Genomic DNA, 20,777 nt, shown 5'->3' on the forward strand with positions numbered 1-20,777 from the left:
ACTCGACTCGAACTTTTATTGATCTTTTATTGATTTTGTTTGTTTATTCTAATGAATTGCAATTTCTAAAACTGTCTCTAAATCGACCTTAATATGTAATATATGTTGACATAATCTTCAACAATATGCACAATGTGAACATTAGGCAATGTTTAAGCAGTCTTATTCACATCAGGCAAAATTGAGCTGCATAATGTGAACATCAGGCATTTTTTTTCCTAATGTCGACAGTTTGTAAACACTGTGCAAATTGCTTACTTAATGTTCACATTAGGCAATTATCCACATTAAGCATAACACACACATATATATATATATATATATATATATATATATATATATATATATATATATATATATATATATATATATATATATATATATATATATATATATATATATATATATATATATATATATATATATATATATATATATATATATATATATATATATACGAGTATACATATAAGTGCTGTATTTCTGATCCACCTTTGTAGTGGCGGCATAGCACTGAGCAGCTCTCCCTAGTCCCTACCAACCCTAGCTCCATTAACGGCTTGGAAGGAAGGAGCGGTTGGTCATTTCATCCCCAAATTCGGATATCAAAGTCACCAGAGGAAAACAGATCCCAAAAAGGACGGGGGAATCGAGATCTTAACATTTCACTTCATGTGAATGCTGCATTTACACAACTCTTGTGAGAGTGGCCAGTAGATTTCTTATACGTATAACTCTCTCTCTCTCTCTCTCTCTCTCTCTCTCTCTCTCTCTCATATTCTGAAGACGAAACATTCAGGAAATCTGAGAGATATTCTGAAGAGAGAGAAACATTACAGAGAAATAGAGAGAGAGAGAGAGATAGTAATAATAATAATATAATATTCAAATCCCTTAATAATCAATAACAATTAAACAGCAAAAGTACATTGAAATTTATGCAAATGAGATATTAAGCAATTCATACCAGTTCACACGAACAGTTTGGCCAAAATTGGTCCAGCGGTTTCTAAGCAAGATCATGATTTATTACAGGAGAATATAAAGAGGCAGAAAGCATTTACACCTCCTCCTGGGGTCATTTCCAATCAAATCTAAGGAGAGATTTTAACAACACCCACCTCTGTCCTTCCCAATCAAGCTGTTCGAGGTGAGGCCTTACAGATAAAATCTTCCAATGAGGAACTGCAAAGGAGGAGATGGAAGGTAACAAGAAGAACCAGGGGTTCCAGAGAAGCCAGAAGAAAAGCATTCAAGTCCCTAGTCACCCAAACGAGAAGACGCAGATTCCCCTAGCTTTCGTGGTCCCAACCAGACTTAAACTGAACTTTGACTAGCAAGAGTGATTTCAAATAGTAACTGTGACCGTAATTGTACTTGTTGAATATGTAGTTAACTTTCATCATTAAAGTAAGAAGCTACCCATTCGTCTCCATTACGCCTTTCTGAGAGACATAATTACATCTAATCTGATTCCCTTCGAAATAACAGACTCGTAAGCGGCCGACTACAGAAGAGACGCTGTGGACGGCTGCTTCGTCGACTTAGAAGAAATACGCAGGTAAAAAGGGAACAACAATATGTCACACAAGTTATGAAATTTTTACTTGTGTACGACATAAAAACCAGAATGAAAGCCTAATAAAGAATAAGCCTGATAAAGAATAACCATAATGAAAGCCTGATAAAAGAATAACCTGATAAAGAATAACCAGAATGAAAGCCTGATAAAGAATAACCAGAATGAAAGCCTGGTAAAGGAAGAGATAAGACCAGACAGCTAGAAAGAAAGAGTTGGACAATATCAATTCATAATGGAGGACAATAATTACTGCAAAGTAAAATTTGAAAAGAGGAATAAGCTCTTTTGGGCATGCTATGAAATTACTTTAACAAGTGCTTCAGAAAAGGCTCTGGAAAATGGTTAAAACTGGCAATTATCTATTTAGCTTTATGTCAAATAAATGTAAAAAAGGGCAGAATCTATGACTAGGTAACCAACCACAGAAGCACCAAGCAAATCCTGTGGAGATTAAACCACAAATTTGTGGTTCCTGGAAAGGCATTTCAAAAGTACCACAACAAAGGGAGAGGGTACATGAAAAGACCATTCAATATAGGTGATGCTAGCGTACCATAAAACTTAATCTGATAGTTATAGCAGGTACTGGAAAAGGTACACATTAGCATCCAGGAAGACTCAGGACTGGGTACCTCGTTGTTTACCATACATCCCCCCCCTAAGATTATGGCATGGCAGAATAGCAAAATATTAAATGAAAATAATAAGTAAACATGTATTAAATGCATATATATAGACAAAGAAAGCTGTAAAAGGAAGATCCCATAGGACAAAAGCAATGGTTAACACTGAGTGTCACAACATACAAGGACATGCATGGCAACAATATATAGTACATGCATAAAATATGTTTGCACAACAGAATGTCTATTCAGTTCAGCTTACTGAAAAAAAAAGATAAAATGAGCATGAGGGACAACAAAATGTAACTGTACAAGGTGACACAAGCACAAGCATGGGTTAACGCTCGATATCACCCATGACATACTCGCCCATCCATGAGGGTTGCACTGTGCGCCTTTTTGGACGAGGTGGAGCAGGTTCCAGGCTTGGGGGAATGGCTGAGGACGTTGGGGGTTGCCGTTTTAACACTTTCAGGTGCTTCCTGTTTCTAAGTGACACCCGACCGCTTCCATCCAGCCTAATGAGATACTGTCGGTGGCCCTTAGACTCCACTACCAACCCAGATCGGTCCCAGGTTTTGGTTACAGGATCCTGCACTCTTACCCTGCAGCCTACAACCAGGGGTAGAAGCTCCCTGGTACCAGTATATGGTGGGGTCTCCTCTTGGGACTCTGCCATTCGTAGCTCCCTCCGCTGAATTATCTCATCCCAGTGTCTCTCCACCTTGTAATGCTGTCTGGGTGTTGGCACTCCATCTCTGAGCTGCCTGCCGATAGCGAGCTGTGCTGGGGACTTGTCAAACCCCTTAGGGGGTGTATTGAGGTACTGAAGAATTGCCAGGGATGCCTTGTTGCAATCGAGGCCACCTCCTTTGCCTATGTTAGACCTGATGATCCTCTTGGCAGTCTTGACTGCTGCTTCGGCCCTTCCATTAGACTGGGGGTAATGGGCTGACGACAGGCGTACCGTAAACCCCCATTTTCTGAAGAATGATGTGGTCTCTTCACTAATGAGGTTTGTGCCCCCATCTGTCGAGATTAGCTCTGGTGCTCCCCATCTTGTGGAGTATGTCCTCAAGACTGATATAATTCTTGATGACGTTGTGCCATGTGGGAAGTGTGCCACTTCCAGCCACTGTGAGCCTGTCTGCATCAGGCCATGTACATATGGCCCTCCAACTTTAGCATGTCCACCACTGTCGACTGGAATGGGTATTCTGGGGGTGGTGTGAGTACTAATGGTTCAGCAGGTTGTGATGTACTAAAACAAATTTAAATAAAGTTAAGCTACCATAATTAGATGGATCCCTAAAGCTGCTGTAATTCTGATGTCGTCTGCATTCGACGTGTCACTCATCAGACATTCCTGGCTCGATCAACTTCTGCTGCTTCATGATTCGGCGCAAACAGCCACTCTTTGATGGCTTTTTATTCAGTAATTTTTATATGAAAAGATATATAAATATGCAAATGGCCGAGAATATAGGACAATGAATCATAAAATATAAGAAACTAATATATCTGGCCACAGTAAACCCCTAAAAAGAGTTTGAACATTTTTTTCCACACTTGGTTTGGCAGACCGTAAAATGAGTACCCCAGTCTTGCATCAAAACTTCCACATCGGAAGAGGCCACATTTGCACGTTTCGGCAACAATAGGAGACAGCTATCACTAGCAGTATCGTATAAACATAGTCCTTATGTTATCATTTCAATATAAAGTTGACAGTAGTTGAACGATTTCATTTGTTAAATTTTACAGAAAACAATGGAAACTCACAAAATGCTATCAAAGATAAAAAAAAATATGTGTGAAAAATTGGCCTAGAGTGGAACTCCTCGAAGCCCCAGAAAAGAGCTAGACCATAATGATAGTTGCAGCTGCCAAAGAACAGCCCCAGATGACAGCAGCTGCTGTGAAACAGCAGCTTGGACTGCAAATACGTGTGCAGACTGTGCGGAATAGGTTGCAAGGGGCAGGAATGCATCACAGGATTCCGACAAGGAAACCGTTGCTAACGCAACCGCATAAAGAAAAAAGGATGGGACCTGTTTATTCCTATTATAAACTGATATGTAGTATATACTTGAGTGCATTACGTTATATATAAAAACTAATGCAATTCGACTATAAAGTGAAAATAATAAATAGTTGCAAAATGAAAAAAGAAACTTTTGTTATTTTGTCTTTATTACTGTATATATATCCTAGACCTAAAGCTGAGAACTGATCAATAACTATATGTATTTGACTATTCATACAGGAATTATCTGTTTAATGGGGATTATACTGCACATTTATCTTCATATAGTTGTCTTGAGATATAATTTCAATGCATGCCAATAGGCTATTAGGAAACATTATAATTTTCATTTATAGAGTATAATTCATAAGATAGGTCTGTGTTGTAACATATATAAAAATGGAAGAAAATGTCTGTAAAGTTGTAGGCCTACTGTTCTCTCTTTTTTTATGACTAACTACTCTCATATTGAATTGTCTGTCATTTGAAATAATATTTTCTGTGGAGAGATATGCTGAAAATAACATCGCGACTTCAAGGCGTAGTGGCATAATATCAGCTGGGTCATGGGGATGGATGGCTGCCAGTGGACTGGGAGGGCTAATTGCCATCGATAACCGTTTCTGAACACCAATCAGTGTATCGAAATTTTACAGGACATTTTAGTACCCTCAGTTCGTAAACTATTATTGCCGTATCCCATGCCAGTATATATCGCCATAGACAATTTTGCGGTCCACAATGCAGAGGTTGTAAAGCAATGGTTCCAGCAGAATCCAGACGTGGTTCGAACTGACTGGCCTGCCAAGTCTGCAGATCTGAACCCAATAGCAAACTTATGGGCCTACATGACCCAACAATGGGGTGTTAATCGTGCTTACACCAAAGAGAACCTTATAAAGCATGCAATAGATATTTGGGAAAACTTAGGGCCAAAGAGGGGGCAGCAAACACTTGCGAAGTCCTTGTTCCATCAATGCCAAATAGGATAAGATGCGTGCTAGATGCACGAGGATCCTATACAAAGTTTTAATGAGTTACGCTGCCTTTTCGTATAATGTGACCAATTTTATAATTTTATTCTCCTTAGTTTAACAGTGTTATTTTGTATCTGACTTCATTTCTGCTCATTTACTACTCTAACATTTTCTTATTCATGTGAATCTATACATACTTATAGGCCTATGTTAGGACAATTCCTACTTAATTCATCTCTCTCTCTCTCTCTCTATCTATATATATATATATATATATATATATATATATATATATATATATATATATATATATATATATATATATATATATATTTACCTCACCTACTAATATGGATATGTTTATTTTCATTTGTTTGTTAGCTTTACTCCTTATTTGACTGCATTACAACTTCATGGATTTCTACTTTTTTCCATATGTGTATATATACAGTATGTATATGTATATGTATATATATATATATATATATATATATATATATATATATATATATACATATATATAATTTAGTTTTTATTGTCAATATCGGAGATAGACTTAAATAAGAAAATTACCTTTCACATTTTCTAACCTTTCAGCTACGTATAATATGCTCACGGCAGTAGGTCTAGGCATACGTGTGAAACTGATTCTAATTAATTTCTGTTTAGGAGAAATGAATATCTGCATCAAGATTAACCCAAGAATGCTTTTATGAAAGTAATTCTTTTGTCCTAATGTATTCTTCAGCTTTGACTCCCACAGCTTTCCACCTTGTGCGAATGAAACAAGATGACATGCGAGGAATTGAAGAAAGACTAAATTGTTTTTGTCTGATTTCTTATGTTGCTTTTTGACATGAGATAGCTAGGTCTGAGTAAATTATGTTAAGCACTAATGAAAAGGATAAGAACAAAGGAGAACTTTGTCAATAAAAAAGAATAACGGGAATGATCAAATAAAGCAGATTAATATAGATAATGTCGATTTAAACATTCATTCACATGACGCATCCGAGACAGATACTGCTGAAAATAGACCTACTGTAGGTAATCAGGTGTCAGGATCGGAAATCAAATTTAGGCCAACTAAATGTGCCATGCCAATTATTTCATTGATCAAAGGACAAAATTAGTTGAATTACACTTTGCTATTAAAGAATATTGACAGGCTTCATTATTATTTATCGGCTGTAGGTGACGAACGACGACACACCAGTACTGTACGATACGTTGGGTCATCGTCAAGACTCGAGCAGAAGCAAAGCCAAATTCCAATTGCTTCTGAGGCTGTCACGATTGAAAAGCAAATAATATGGCACCTGCATATGGCAATATTTCCATACCAAACGATGAATAAAGAAACTGCGCCAATTTTTCTTTGGCCGACTGTACATACTGTATATATATATATATATATATATATATATATATATATATATATATATATATATATATATATATATATGTAAGCATAAAGCTACAACCGTCCTTTAATAGCCAATTCGCTCTACCTCGGAAATAAATACAAAGACCTGAGTTCAACGGGGATTTGTAAGTGGGAGTTGGTATCTACTTATACCTCACTTGTTGGCCGTGTGGTTAAAATCGCGTCTCTGCAGTCCTGAGTCCTTGTCTTCTGTGGTTCGAGCCCACGAGACGACGAACTTATTATCAACTAAAAAATTCCCCTTCGGGTAACATATGAAAATATATTATTTCCGAGGTAGAGCGAATTGGACATTAAAGGACGCTTGGAGCTTAATGCTTGTATATGAATCACGGTGATGTGATAAAAATTCATTCATAATATGGCTGCGTGTGACAAACGCACTACATGGTTAGCATGGCAGAGGTGGTGGGTTGATATTGATTCTAAATACAAAGACCTGAGTTCGACGGGGATTTGTAGGTGGGAGTTGGTATCTACTTATACCTCACTTGTTGGCCGTGTGGTTAAAATCGCGTCTCTGTAGTCCTGAGTTCTTGTCTTCCGTGGTTCGAGCCTACAAGACGACGAACTTATTATCAACTAAAAAATTCCCCTTCGGGTAACATATATGAAAGTATATTATTTCCGAGGTAGAGCGAATTGGATATTAAAGAACGTTTGTAGCTTAATGCTTGTATATGAATCACGGTGATGTGATAAAAATTCATCCATAATATGGCTGTGTGCGACAAACGCACTACATGGTTAGCATGGCAGAGGTGGGTTGATATCGATTCTAAATACAGACCTGAGTTCGACGGGGATTTGTAGGTGGGAGTCGGTATCTACTTATACCTCACTCATTGGCCGTGTGGTTAAAATCGCGTCACTGTAGTCCCGAGTTCTTTTCTTCCATGGTTCGAGCCCACGAGACGACGAACTTATTATCAACTAAAAAAATTCCACTTCGAGTAACATATATGAAAATATATTATTTCCGAGGTTGAGCAAATTGGATATTAAAGGACGCTTGGAGCTTAATGCTTGTATATCAATAATATATATATATATATATATATATATATATATATAATGTGATATAATATATATCATATATATATATATATATATATATATATATATATATATATATATATATATATATATATATACAATATACAATGTATGTATGTATGTGTCAAACTTTTCTCTTACACAGTTATTACTGAAAAGAAAACCAGTTCGAATTCAGCACGAATAGTTTTGTGGCTTACTTTTTCAATTTTATGCCACTTTCTCTTTATGTCATTGTCTACTAACGTTCCGTATCAAGCCTTTCTTATTCCTTATGTCATATGTCATTGTTCTCTTTTACCGTTACTTCCATATTATTCTGTTCCCAGTGAAGTGTTATTTTTCACAGAAGTCTAGAAAGCTTTCAAAACCCCATTTTTAATTTTTTTTTTATTTTGGCTAACACCGTTTTCTCAGGTGAGATACAGCTAAATCTATTTAGTTGCTTTTGCTGTTTTAGTTTAAAGACACCATTACATAATAAGTACAGCGATATTCAATGTTACCGGCGACTAGCAAAATAAGGCATTGACGTCATAAGGACTTTGCCTAAAGAACATTAATACAAAGAAGCTGCTCTGGCTTTTGATTGGGTTATCGTGCTTCTCTGTGAAACCAAGTGCTCAGTGGCGAACATATGCTAAAATACCCATCCGAAGTCTGTCGTTGACCTGACGTCAAGGCGCGACCTGAGTTCATAAATAGACCCTGACTTCAGCCGCCACCAACGCGCTATCAAAGCCGCATGCCTTTCAAAAGAGTTGAGAAGTTTGCTCCTTACTGAAATGATCAAACTGAAACAATGAACTGAACTGAATTGAACTGAACATAGAATTTAGGCCAAAGGCCATTCAGCGCTGAAAAGGAAATTGATAATAAAAGGTTTGAAAAGTATAACAGGAGGAAAAGCTCTGCTTCTTCCCTTTATTTTTCACTTATAATTAGCGTTCATGCTTTGTATACTAAAAGGAGAGTTCGCTCAACATGGCCTCGCGCATTCAACTTCTGCTCCCACGATGCTTTTCTATTCCTCCAAACCTTTTGCAGAGTTTTCATCCAGTTTTCATTACATTAACTGTAATATTACTGTAGAGATTAAGCCTGTATATACGGGGATGTCTGTTTTATTTGTAAGTAGTAAACGAAAACTAGTGAGTTAGCAAGGCTCACAGATTTTAAACCTATTGAACTTGATAGTATGAAGGTTCATTATCATGCCCTGGTAACCTATCAGCCATCAGGGTATCATATTTCATACTAGCAGGTTCCAGGACGTGATAACAAAACCTTCAGACTTGCTGGTCATGGCTGTGGCAATACTCGTAATACTCATCACGCTTGTTCCTTTGCAGAATGATCATGAATCACGCTAATCGATGGGTCTCCATTCTGGTTATTACAGCGACAGCGCTGACGGTGAATGCAGGTAAAGAATATTCAAATTTCATCAAAACTGATAAACAAAACTACTATATACTTTCGTAAAAACTATCAGATGTCATGAAGGTTTGATCTGTGGTTCTTTGTCTTCACTGACTTTCAGTAAACACCAAATTTCTTAGACTGAAGTTGAGCTAAATATTTCCCGAGGAAATGAACCAAAACAAAGGGCCTCCCTTTCAATATTTCTCGTGCTAATGTTATGTCTAAAGAATATTTTTTCTGGCTTCTTCTTATCGTTAAAAATGCAGAGGAATGTATCCAGACCTAAAGAGGTCGCGTACAATACTTGTCCACAAATCTTCCTTAGACTGACATTTTTCCAACTTCCCTTATATCCGTGTCGCCCTGTGAATCCAACCTCTCCAACTTAGCCTTGCTTGAATTTACAGTTTCCATCTAGGAGCAGATCCTTCGAGGAAGTCCTATGGCAGTCTAAACTGAACAGGTGCACCCGTTAATCAATTATATATTAACTCATCAATAACACTTTGCCCAAGGATATATCTTTTTTTTCGTTTTTTATCTTCCTTGTTCCTTTCGTCAGTGTATTAATATGCTCTCTCTCTCTCTCTCTCTCTCTCTCTCTCTCTCTCTCTCTCTCTCTCTCTCTCTCTCTCTCTCTCTCTTATTTACATCATATGGGGAACCACAATGTAATAGTAATAATCAAGAAGAACACAGACTGCAACTGGAAAATATAATATTTCACCAGGAACCTGACTTTAAACATCAATCTGTCAACTCACTAACACATTTCAAAACAAAATGGTTCGGATATATTAGAAAAACATACAGCTCATCTCTTTGTGCTGTTTTCAGCTCGAAGACAAAGAAATTAACGACATGAAGAAATGTTATACTGAAGAACACATAAAAAAAGAAAAGTCAACGACAAGGATCAAGCCCCATTAATGAAAATATTTTTATTAAGTATTCAAAACAACAAATACCTCTGTAGCAAAGATCTTTCACTAGTTTGTAAAACAGATATCCTTGAGTGCTGAAGACTGAATTATTGTTGTTATAGTTCAGTTGTCAAACAGGGGCAAAAAAAAAAAAAAAAAAAAGACTATGACGGTGATAAAATATCCTATTTTCAATATTTTTTCCCGATATTTCCAGGAATATCTGATCAGTGCAGAAGTCCGAGGCCAACATACGTAACCTGGATGGACTTGAGGAATTACATCAACAAACATCTTGGACTGAGTATTTCCGGGACTTTCAGAGGACCGCCACTTCAGGTGAATCGCTGCTACAACAGCCTTACGCCCTGCCAAGACCCCAATTCCTTCTGCGGGGTCTACAAAGAGGAACTGACCAATACAACACTTTCAGTAACATCCGACAAAGGCGCTTATGACCTAGTTGTTGCATACGTCGAGGACCTTGAGTGCCAGTGCATGGATCGAGCCAAATATGAAAGACGAACTCACTCAATCGGTTCTGTCCCTTTTGTAGTGAAAGCCTTCTATGCTTCCTAATTGTATACGAATCATGTTTACGATATGGGTCGTTGGGTGAGTCGGTAGAGCTGTGGACTGGCACTCGATATGGGTACTTCGCTTCCAAATCAACCATCGACATTTCCGCCAATGCAAAAAAAAAAAAAAAAAAAAAAAAAAAAAGCATCTAAGATGTGTATCTCAATGGATACCATTACAGTTTAAGACTGACACCTTTAATGCCAATGTAAATCGATAAAAATGCAGTTTAACACAGATACCTTCAATTTCAAGGTCACATGGTCACTAGTTCACTCAATGATATAAGCGCAGCTTAAGATGGACACTCAGTACTTCAAGACACCTTTAACTTCGTTACATAAAGGATAAGAATCAAAATTAAAAGTTAGAGTCCAACCTTCTTCTTGTGCAGCTATCATGTTCAATTATATGTATATTAAACAGCTTTCACTTCTACAAGAAACCGCCATATTCGCAAACGAAAATGACACTTCATGATTCTCTCTGTACAACAAACATATCCTATGAACTTGCAAAAAAAAAATTCAACCTTGAAATTACAACTATGTGAATCAAAATTAATGCATTTTAATGATCTAGTCACCTAACCTAAAAGTACCTATAAGAGTTTCGATGCGTTATCATAAGGCATTTCCGAATACGAAAAGCTTGATGCTAAGTTCGGCTGACGTTTCTTTCCCTTTGTTGCTAGTCTTTGGAATTCTCTAAGCTTCCTGAATCCCCCAAATGACCGTCCACATTCCTTGGGAACAGCCTTTAACTTGTAACGGATTTAGACCTAAGATTTTTCATCCTCTTGGACGTGGTAGGGTTTGGCCTCAAGTGGCAGACTCTCTCTCTCTCTCTCTCTCTCTCTTATATATATATATATATATATATATATATATATATATATATATATATATATATATATATATATATATATATATATATATATATATATATATATATATATATATATATATATATATATATATATATTTATAATTATATATATATATATATATATATATATATATATATATATATATATATATATATATATATATATATATATATATATATATATATATATATATATATATATATATATAAAACATAATATATAAGTAGATATTTAGTTTTCAATAATTTTATATACTCGTAAATAAAAGTATACAGTATACAATTAATTATTCATAATGAAGTGCAATTAATTATGATTTATAATAGTTACGATATATTAATCTCAGGTGCCTAACTCGAACTTAAGCAGAAATGGTAGTACGATATCAATCTGTCATTCATTACACATACAAATGGAAAGAGTGAATGAAATAAAGAGATAACGAAAAAAGAAAAAAACAGATGAAACGTGACAGGACTGAAAACAGCTTAAGAAGAACCGCAAGGCAATGCTTAAAATTTATTGAATTCCCAAAAACTTTCAAAATACTGAATAATTAGTCCCAAACTGTGCAAGAAAAAATTTTCATATATTGTGAGTCGATGGCTACAATTTCTTCAGATCAGAAAAAATAGACTTAACGGAAATAGAGTTTAGTATTATAATATTACACTTTTTTAAATTGTTAGTTAATTATCCCTGTATGTGTCATCCTATATAACAAATATATAAATCATGTAAAACAAAATATACATATGATATCCATTTTTCCGTTTTTACTAAATCCTGTACATAGTTGAAACCAATAAAAGCAATACTTTGTGAACTAAAAATGAGAAAGTCATGGTGCATGCACCAATGCAAGCACTATCGCTACCCACTGGGGGATGACTTTGGTGGGTAATGAAATAATTGCTACTTATATGGATGGGACGGGAGCAGACTTACACACACACACACACACACACACACACACACACACACACACACACGCGCGCGCGCGCGCGCGCGCACACACAGAAACTTTCATGAAAAAGGGGTCGACTGCATGCCAGTAAAAAAAAAAAAATCGTTATTTTGCGCATTACAGAAAAAAAAAACTCAGTACATGTAAACATGGATGATAAACACGCACAAATCTAGAGGCACAACGCTTGTAAACTGGTGTTGGTAAACATACACTATTAAAAGTATTGTTTCTCAGTATACAAATCTACTCGAGAGCTAACGACAAAGAAACTGGTTAGGAAGCAATACATCTACATGTGCTTGCAAAAAATGGACTGATAAAGAATATGGTAAGGAAAATTACTAGAGATATAAGTGAAACGGGTCCGCCTGTCACCCTATCAGGATAAAAGTACGTGAATGTGTCCATTATTCTCTCATTTGCAGTGCTTTGGTTTTTGTTTCCATTCCTTACTCCTGTAGTGCTTTATATACATACACTATATATATATATATATATATATATATATATATATATATATATATATATATATATATATATATATATATATATGTATGTATGTATATGTATATATATATATACATATATATATACATATATATATATATATATATATATATATATATATATATATATATATATATATATATATATATAGTGTACATACATACATATATATGTATATGTATGTGTAAAGTGTGAAAGATAGAAGGATGTTAACAACTACTGGGTGTTAGAACTTTGTTCTTTTTTTATTTTAGTTAACCCTATTTTCTTATTTATTTTAGGATCACCACCAGGGTTTTAAGTTTTCTTCCTCCAAGTTATTTTGAGTTTCCACTCCTGTTTTGATCCTTGGCCTGTTTTTTCTCAGAGTCCTATTTTTGGTTTCCTTGGAGAAATCCGAGGTCTACTCGGAAGTCCCTGTGTCCTAGTTGAGCAGTCAACTGTAGTTCTGGCCTTCGTGTTGATACGACATTTTGGATTACAGCAAGTTTGCCCCTATCTCCTGCAAATATTCGCTTTACCCTCGCAGTGATATCCAGTTGCAACGCTGCTGCCTCATCTTGCTGTAGCCTTTGGCCTGTATCTGCCTGGGGAATCTCGCTGTGAGCAGGTGTACGTCTTTTACTTAATTTTGGTGACGTTGGGGAGTCGTGGACCTTTCGTGTGGAGGTCGGGCCTTTAGACTGCAGGCTTTAAAGTATAGTGGGGAATACCTTCAGGCTTCTTTGACTCACATTCAGCAATCTGGAGTGTTACGGGGGACCCCTTTCCGCCTTGCCTTTCTCCGTTACGCCCCATTGGATCAACAGGCAGTTTCTCGTAGTTACGTCCCATTGGATCAACAGGCAGTTTCTCGTAGTTACGTCCCATTGGATCAACAGGCAGTTTCTCGTAGTTACGTCCCATTGGATCAACAGGCAGTTTCTCGTAGTTACGTCCTATTGGATCAACAGGCAGTTTCTCGTAGTTACGTCCCATTGGATCAACAGGCAGTTTCTTGTAGTTACGTCCCACTGGATCAACAGGCAGTTTCACGTAGTTACGTCCCATTGGATCAACAGGCAGTTTCTCGTTGTTACATCCAATTGGATCAACAGGCAGTTTCTCGTAGTTATGTCCCATTGGATCAACAGGCAGTTTCTCGTAGTTACGTCCCATTGGATCAACAGGCAGTTTCTCGTAGTTACGTCCCATTGGATCAACAGGCAGTTTCTCGTGAGTTACGTCCCATTGGATCAACAGGCAGTTTCTCGTAGTTCGTCCCATTGGATCAACAGGCAGTTTCTCGTAGTTACGTCCCACTGGATCAACAGGCAGTTTCTCGTAGTTGCGTCCCATTGGATCAACAGGCAGTTTCTCGTAGTTACGTCCCATTGGATCAACAGGCAGTTTCTCGTAGTTACGTCCCATTGGATCAACAGGCAGTTTCTCGTGAGTTACGTCCCATTGGATCAACAGGCAGTTTCTCGTAGTTACGTCCCATTGGATCAACAGGCAGTTTCTCGTAGTTACGCCCCATTGGATCAACAGGCAGTTTTCGTGAAGTTACGTCCCATTGGATCAACAGGCAGTTTCTCGTAGTTACGTCCCACTGGATCAACAGGCAGTTTCTCGTAGTTACGTCCCACTGGATCAACAGGCAGTTTCTCGTAGTTACGTCCCATTGATCAACAGGCAGTTTCTCGTAGTTACGTCCCACTGGATCAACAGGCAGTTTCTCGTAGTTACGTCCCATTGGATCAACAGGCAGTTTCTCGTAGTTACGTCCCGCTGGATCAACAGGCAGTTTCTCGTAGTCACGTCCCATTGGATCAACAGGCAGTTTCTCGTAGTTACGTCCCGCTGGATCAACAGGCAGTTTCTCGTTGTTACGTCCCATTGGATCAACAGGCAGTTTCTTGTAGTTACGTCCCATTGGATCAACAGGCAGTTTCTCGTAGTTACGTCCCACTGGATCAACAGGCAGTTTCTCGTAGTCACGTCCCATTGGATCAACAGGCAGTTTCTCGTAGTTACGTCCCACTGGATCAACAGGCAGTTTCTCGTAGTTACGTCCCATTGGATCAACAGGCAGTTTCTCGTAGTTACGTCCCACTGGATCAACAGGCAGTTTCTCGTAGTTACGTCCCATTGGATCAACAGGCAGTTTCTCGTAGTTACGTCCCATTGGATCAACAGGCAGTTTCTCGTAGTTACGTCCCATTGGATCAACAGGCAGTTTCTCGTAGTTACGTCCCATTGGATCAACAGGCAGTTTCTCGTAGTTACGTCCCATTGGATCAACAGGCAGTTTCTCGTAGTTACGTCCCACTGGATCAACAGGCAGTTTCTCGTAGTTACGTCCCATTGGATCAACAGGCAGTTTCTCGTAGTTACGTCCCATTGGATCAACAGGCAGTTTCTCGTAGTTACGTCCCATTGGATCAACAGGCAGTTTCCGTGAGTTCGTCCCATTGGATCAACAGGCAGTTTCTCGTAGTTACGTCCCATTGGATCAACAGGCAGTTTCTCGTAGTTACGTCCCATTGGATCAACAGGCAGTTTCTCTTAGTTACATCCCATTGGATCAACAGGCAGTTTCTCGTAGTTACGTCCCATTGGATCAACAGGCAGTTTCTCGTAGTTACGTCCCACTGGATCAACAGGCAGTTTCTCGTAGTTACGTCCCATTGGATCAACAGGCAGTTTCTCGTAGTTACGTCCCACTGGATCAACAGGCAGTTTCTCGTTGTTACGTCCCACTGGATCAACAGGCAGTTTCTCGTAGTTACGTCCCACTGGATCAACAAAAGTTTCTCGTAGTTACGTCCCACTGGATCAACAGGCAGTTTCTCGTAGTTACGTCCCATTGGATCAACAGGCAGTTTCTCGTAGTTACGTCCCATTGGATCAACAGGCAGTTTCTCGTAGTTACGTCCCATTGGATCAACAGGCAGTTTCTCGTAGTTACGTCCCGCTGGATCAACAGGCAGTTTCTCGTTGTTACGTCCCATTGGATCAACAGGCAGTTTCTCGTAGTTACGTCCCATTGGATCAACAGGCAGTTTCTCGTAGTTACGTCCCATTGGATCAACAGGCAGTTTCTCGTAGTTACGTCCCATTGGATCAACAGGCAGTTTCTCGTAGTTACGTCCCATTGGATCAACAGGCAGTTTCTCGTAGTTACGTCCCATTGGATCAACAGGCAGTTTCTCGTTTGTTCGTCGTCCCACTGGATCAACAGGCAGTTTCTCGTAGTTACGTCCCATTGGATCAACAGGCAGTTTCTCGTAGTTACGTCCCATTGGATCAACAGGCAGTTTCTCGTAGTTACGTCCCATTGGATCAACAGGCAGTTTCTCGTAGTTACGTCCCATTGGATCAACAGGCAGTTTCTCGTAGTTACGTCCCATTGGATCAACAGGCAGTTTCTCGTAGTTACGTCCCATTGGATCAACAGGCAGTTTTCTCTATAGTTACATCCCATTGGATCAACAGGCAGTTTCTCGTAGTTACGTCCCATTGGATCAACAGGCAGTTTCTCGTAGTTACGTCCCACTGGATCAACAGGCAGTTTCTCGTAGTTACGCCCCATTGGATCAACAGGCAGTTTCTCGTAGTTACGTCCCATTGGATCAACAGGCAGTTTCTCGTAGTTACGTCCCATTGGATCAACAGGCAGTTTCTCGTAGTTACGTCCCATTGGATCAACAGGCAGTTTCTCGTAGTTACGTCCCATTGGATCAACAGGCAGTTTCTCGTAGTTACGTCCCATTGGATCAACAGGCAGTTTCTCGTAGTTACGCCCCACTGGATCAACAGGCAGTTTCTCGTAGTTACGTCCCATTGGATCAACAGGCAGTTTCTCGTAGTTACGTCCCATTGGATCAACAGGCAGTTTCTCGTAGTTACGTCCCATTGGATCAACAGGCAGTTTCTGGTTAGTTACGTCCCATTGGATCAACAGGCAGTTTCTCGTAGTTACGTCCCATTGGATCAACAGGCAGTTTCTCGTTGATTACGTCCCACTTGGATCAACAGGCGGTGGTCCCATGGATCAAGTTACGTCCCCATTGGATCAACAGGCAGTTTCTCGTAGTTACGTCCCATTGGATCAACAGGCAGTTTCTCGTAGTTACGTCCCATTGGATCAACAGGCAGTCTGATTTTCGTAGTTACGTCCCATTGGATCAACAGGCAGGCGTAGTTTCCCATTGGATCAACATATAGTTTCTCGTATGTTACGTCCCATTGGATCAACAGGCAGTTTCTCGTAGTTACGTCCCATTGGATCAACAGGCATTGTATCAAGTTTCTCTTAGTTACATCCCATTGGATCAACAGTTGTAGTTTCTCGTAGTTACGTCCCATTGGATCAACAGGCAGTTTATCCCATTATAGTTACGCCCCACTGGATCAACAGGCAGTTTCTCGTCCCATTAGTTACGTCCCATTGGATCAACAGGCAGTTTCTCGTAGTTACGTCCCACTGGATCAACAGGCAGTTTTTGTTGTTACGTCCCACTGGATCAACAGGCAGGTTTCAGGCGTTTGTTACGTCCCACTGGATCAACAGGCAGTTTCTCGTTGTTACGTCCCACTGGATCAACAGGCAGTTTCTCGTAGTTACGTCCCATTGGATCAACAGGCAGTTTCTCGTAGTTACATCCCACTGGATCAACAGGCAGTTTCTCGTTGTTACGTCCCATTGGATCAACAGGCAATTTCTCGTATAAGGATTCTTGTGGAGATTAAAACTTTTAGTGGCCAATTTGTATTTGTTAGGGCGTCTTAGTTTTGTTCATTGTTAAGCTTCATTCTGGCCGTTATTTTCTCCTTTCTTTCGGGACCCCCTTATTTTTGAGGATGTATATTTTTTGGTTTCTTTAATTAATGGTGTGGGTGTTTTGCTCAAATTAATGTTATTGTATTCATAGTTTATTGTGTGAATGCTATTCATATATTGATGTATCTGTAGTGGTTCCGCAGTCATTTCTATCTTTATTGTGTTGTAAATATATTATAATATTCTGACTTTTGGTATTTGTATCACTCTCTGTTAATATTTGCACACTGACTGTTATCTCACCTATCGTGACTTTAACTTTGGAGAACACCTGATGAAACTAATGGTTTTTCTTCATATTCTGGCAAATGAGAAGGTTCCTGAGACTAGGCTACTGGACTTTATTCCAACAACTCACTGCTACACGGCAAGCTAATGCATCGGCACACCTCTGATTAATTCCATTCACTACGACTGATCCTTCTGTCAATCCACTGATCAATCTAGATTAATAAATTGAAGGATCAATGAAGGTATGGGAGGGGGTCTTTAAAAGACGTGAACAGATGGTATATGAGTCATTTGAAACGAACGGTTAATCAACAATAATGATTAATTCAATAAGTGTATACACACACACATATATATATATATATATATACATATGTATGTATGTATGTAATATATATATATATATATATATATATATATATATATATATATATGTATGTATGTATGTAATATATAATATATATATATATATATATATATATATATATATATATATATATATATATATATATATATATATATATATATATATATATATATATATATATATATATTTATATATATATATATATATATATATATATATATATATATATATATATATATATATATATATATATATATATATATATATATGTATGCATGTAACATATATATATATATATATATATATATATATATATATATATATATATATATATATATATATATATATATATATATATATATATATATATATATATATATATATATATATATATGTATGCATGTAATATATATATATATATATATATATATATATATATATATATATATATATATATATATATATACATATATATATATATATATATATATATATATATATATATATATATATATATATATATATATATATATATATATATATATGACTATTTATCACATCACCGTGATTCATATACAATGTTAAAAGCTACAAACGTCCTTTAATATCAATTCACTCTACCTCGGAAATAATATATTTTCATATATGTTACCGAAGGAATTTTTAAGTTGATAATAAGTCCACCGTCCCAGGATCGAACCAGCGACGGACGAGGAATCAGGACTACAGTGACGCTCTAACGAAACCTTGTGGCCGATTTCGTTAGAGCGTCACTGTAGTCCTGATTCCTCGTCCGTCGCTGGTTCGATCCCACGGGACGGTGACTTATTATCAACTTAAAAATGCCATTTCGGTAACATATATGAAAATATATTATTTCGACTGTAGAGTGAATTGATATTAAAGGACGTTTGTAGCTTTATGATTATATATATATATATATATATATATATATATATATATATATATATATATATATATATGTATGTAATATATATATATATATATATATATATATATATATATATATAATGTCTGTATATGTATGTATACATATGTATATAACTATATATGTACATAAGTATATGTATATATAGTTGTATATGTGTATATATATATATATATACAGTATGTATATGTATATATATGTATGTGTATATGCATGTATATGTATATGTATATATATGTATATTATATAAATATAAATATATATATGCATATATTACAATATATATGTATATAAATATATTATATAAGTATAATATATATGAATATATTACAATATTTATGTATATAAATATTTATATACATATATTACATATATGGAATTGGGTTAAATCTTCCTTGCTGATATTTGTTCACTTGCTCTTCAATTTCTTTCGTTTGGATACGTTCGGCTTCGTAGTTACAAGCATATCCAAAAAAGCGCGAAGAGTTCGAGAAGTTAAGAGGGCATTGTTGCTATTAGAATTACATATGTGTCTGGTAAAAGTGACCAGTAGATTCTACATATATATATATATATATATATATATATATATATATATATATATATATATATATATATATATATATATATATATATACATATATATATAGAAATATATATGCATATCTTCTTCTTCTTATAACGTGCTTGTTTTCCCATTTGTATGGGGTAAGCACGATGCTTCTTTTTGAAGGACTCTGATTTGGCTTTGGCGTAGACTGTAATCTCGATCGGCTACCCTGCCTGTCATCACTTAGACCCCGGTGTTGTATGTACATGTAATGTACCAGTCACCAGCGCCCTTTCTCCCAGTCACCAGCGCCCTTTCTCCCAGCAGCAAGAAGTCACTGCACGGTTAGGTCAACAGTCGAAACGTGTGAGGTGTCTGTTATGTTTTTAGAAGATGTTGGAGTGGCTTTGTTTGTGTGGATTAGTCTGTAACACCAAGTTGCTTTCAGCAAACCTATCCATTGATTACATACATAATCTCGGGGTGTCTACACGGATAGCAAAGTGTCCGCCTCTCTGACCGGTCGGCTGTGGATTTGAACCCGCGACACAGACCTCTAAGAAGTCTGAGCTGCTGCTCTAACCGACCTGGCCATAGAGGCTCTATATATATATATATGCATATATTACAATATATATATATATATATATATATATATATATATATATATATATATATACATATATATATATATATATATGTATATATATATATATATATATATATATATATATATATATATATATATATATATATATATATATATATATATATATATATATATATATATATATATATACATATATATATATATATATATACAGTCATACTTCGAACTTACACGAGGTTAG

The 20,777-nt window shown here is 36.7% G+C and overlaps 1 protein-coding gene and 1 long non-coding RNA gene across 3 annotated transcripts in view; one reads left to right on the plus strand and one right to left on the minus strand.

Annotated features, from left to right (window-relative positions):
• The window catches only part of LOC136853092 (uncharacterized), a 40,580-nt gene extending 29,382 nt beyond the window's left edge, over positions 1 to 11,198 (plus strand). Inside the window, exons 2-3 of the long non-coding RNA XR_010857334.1 lie at positions 9,064 to 9,137; positions 10,277 to 11,198. This is a non-coding gene — a long non-coding RNA (uncharacterized lncRNA). The remainder of the gene's footprint in view (positions 1 to 9,063; positions 9,138 to 10,276) is intronic.
• The window catches only part of LOC136853094 (uncharacterized), a 188,968-nt gene that overhangs the window by 79,349 nt on the left and 88,842 nt on the right, over positions 1 to 20,777 (minus strand). The gene's annotated exons all lie outside the window — the stretch shown is intronic.

Source organism: Macrobrachium rosenbergii, chromosome 26, assembly GCF_040412425.1.
Source record: "Macrobrachium rosenbergii isolate ZJJX-2024 chromosome 26, ASM4041242v1, whole genome shotgun sequence".
Classification (NCBI taxonomy): Eukaryota; Metazoa; Arthropoda; class Malacostraca; order Decapoda; family Palaemonidae; genus Macrobrachium; species Macrobrachium rosenbergii.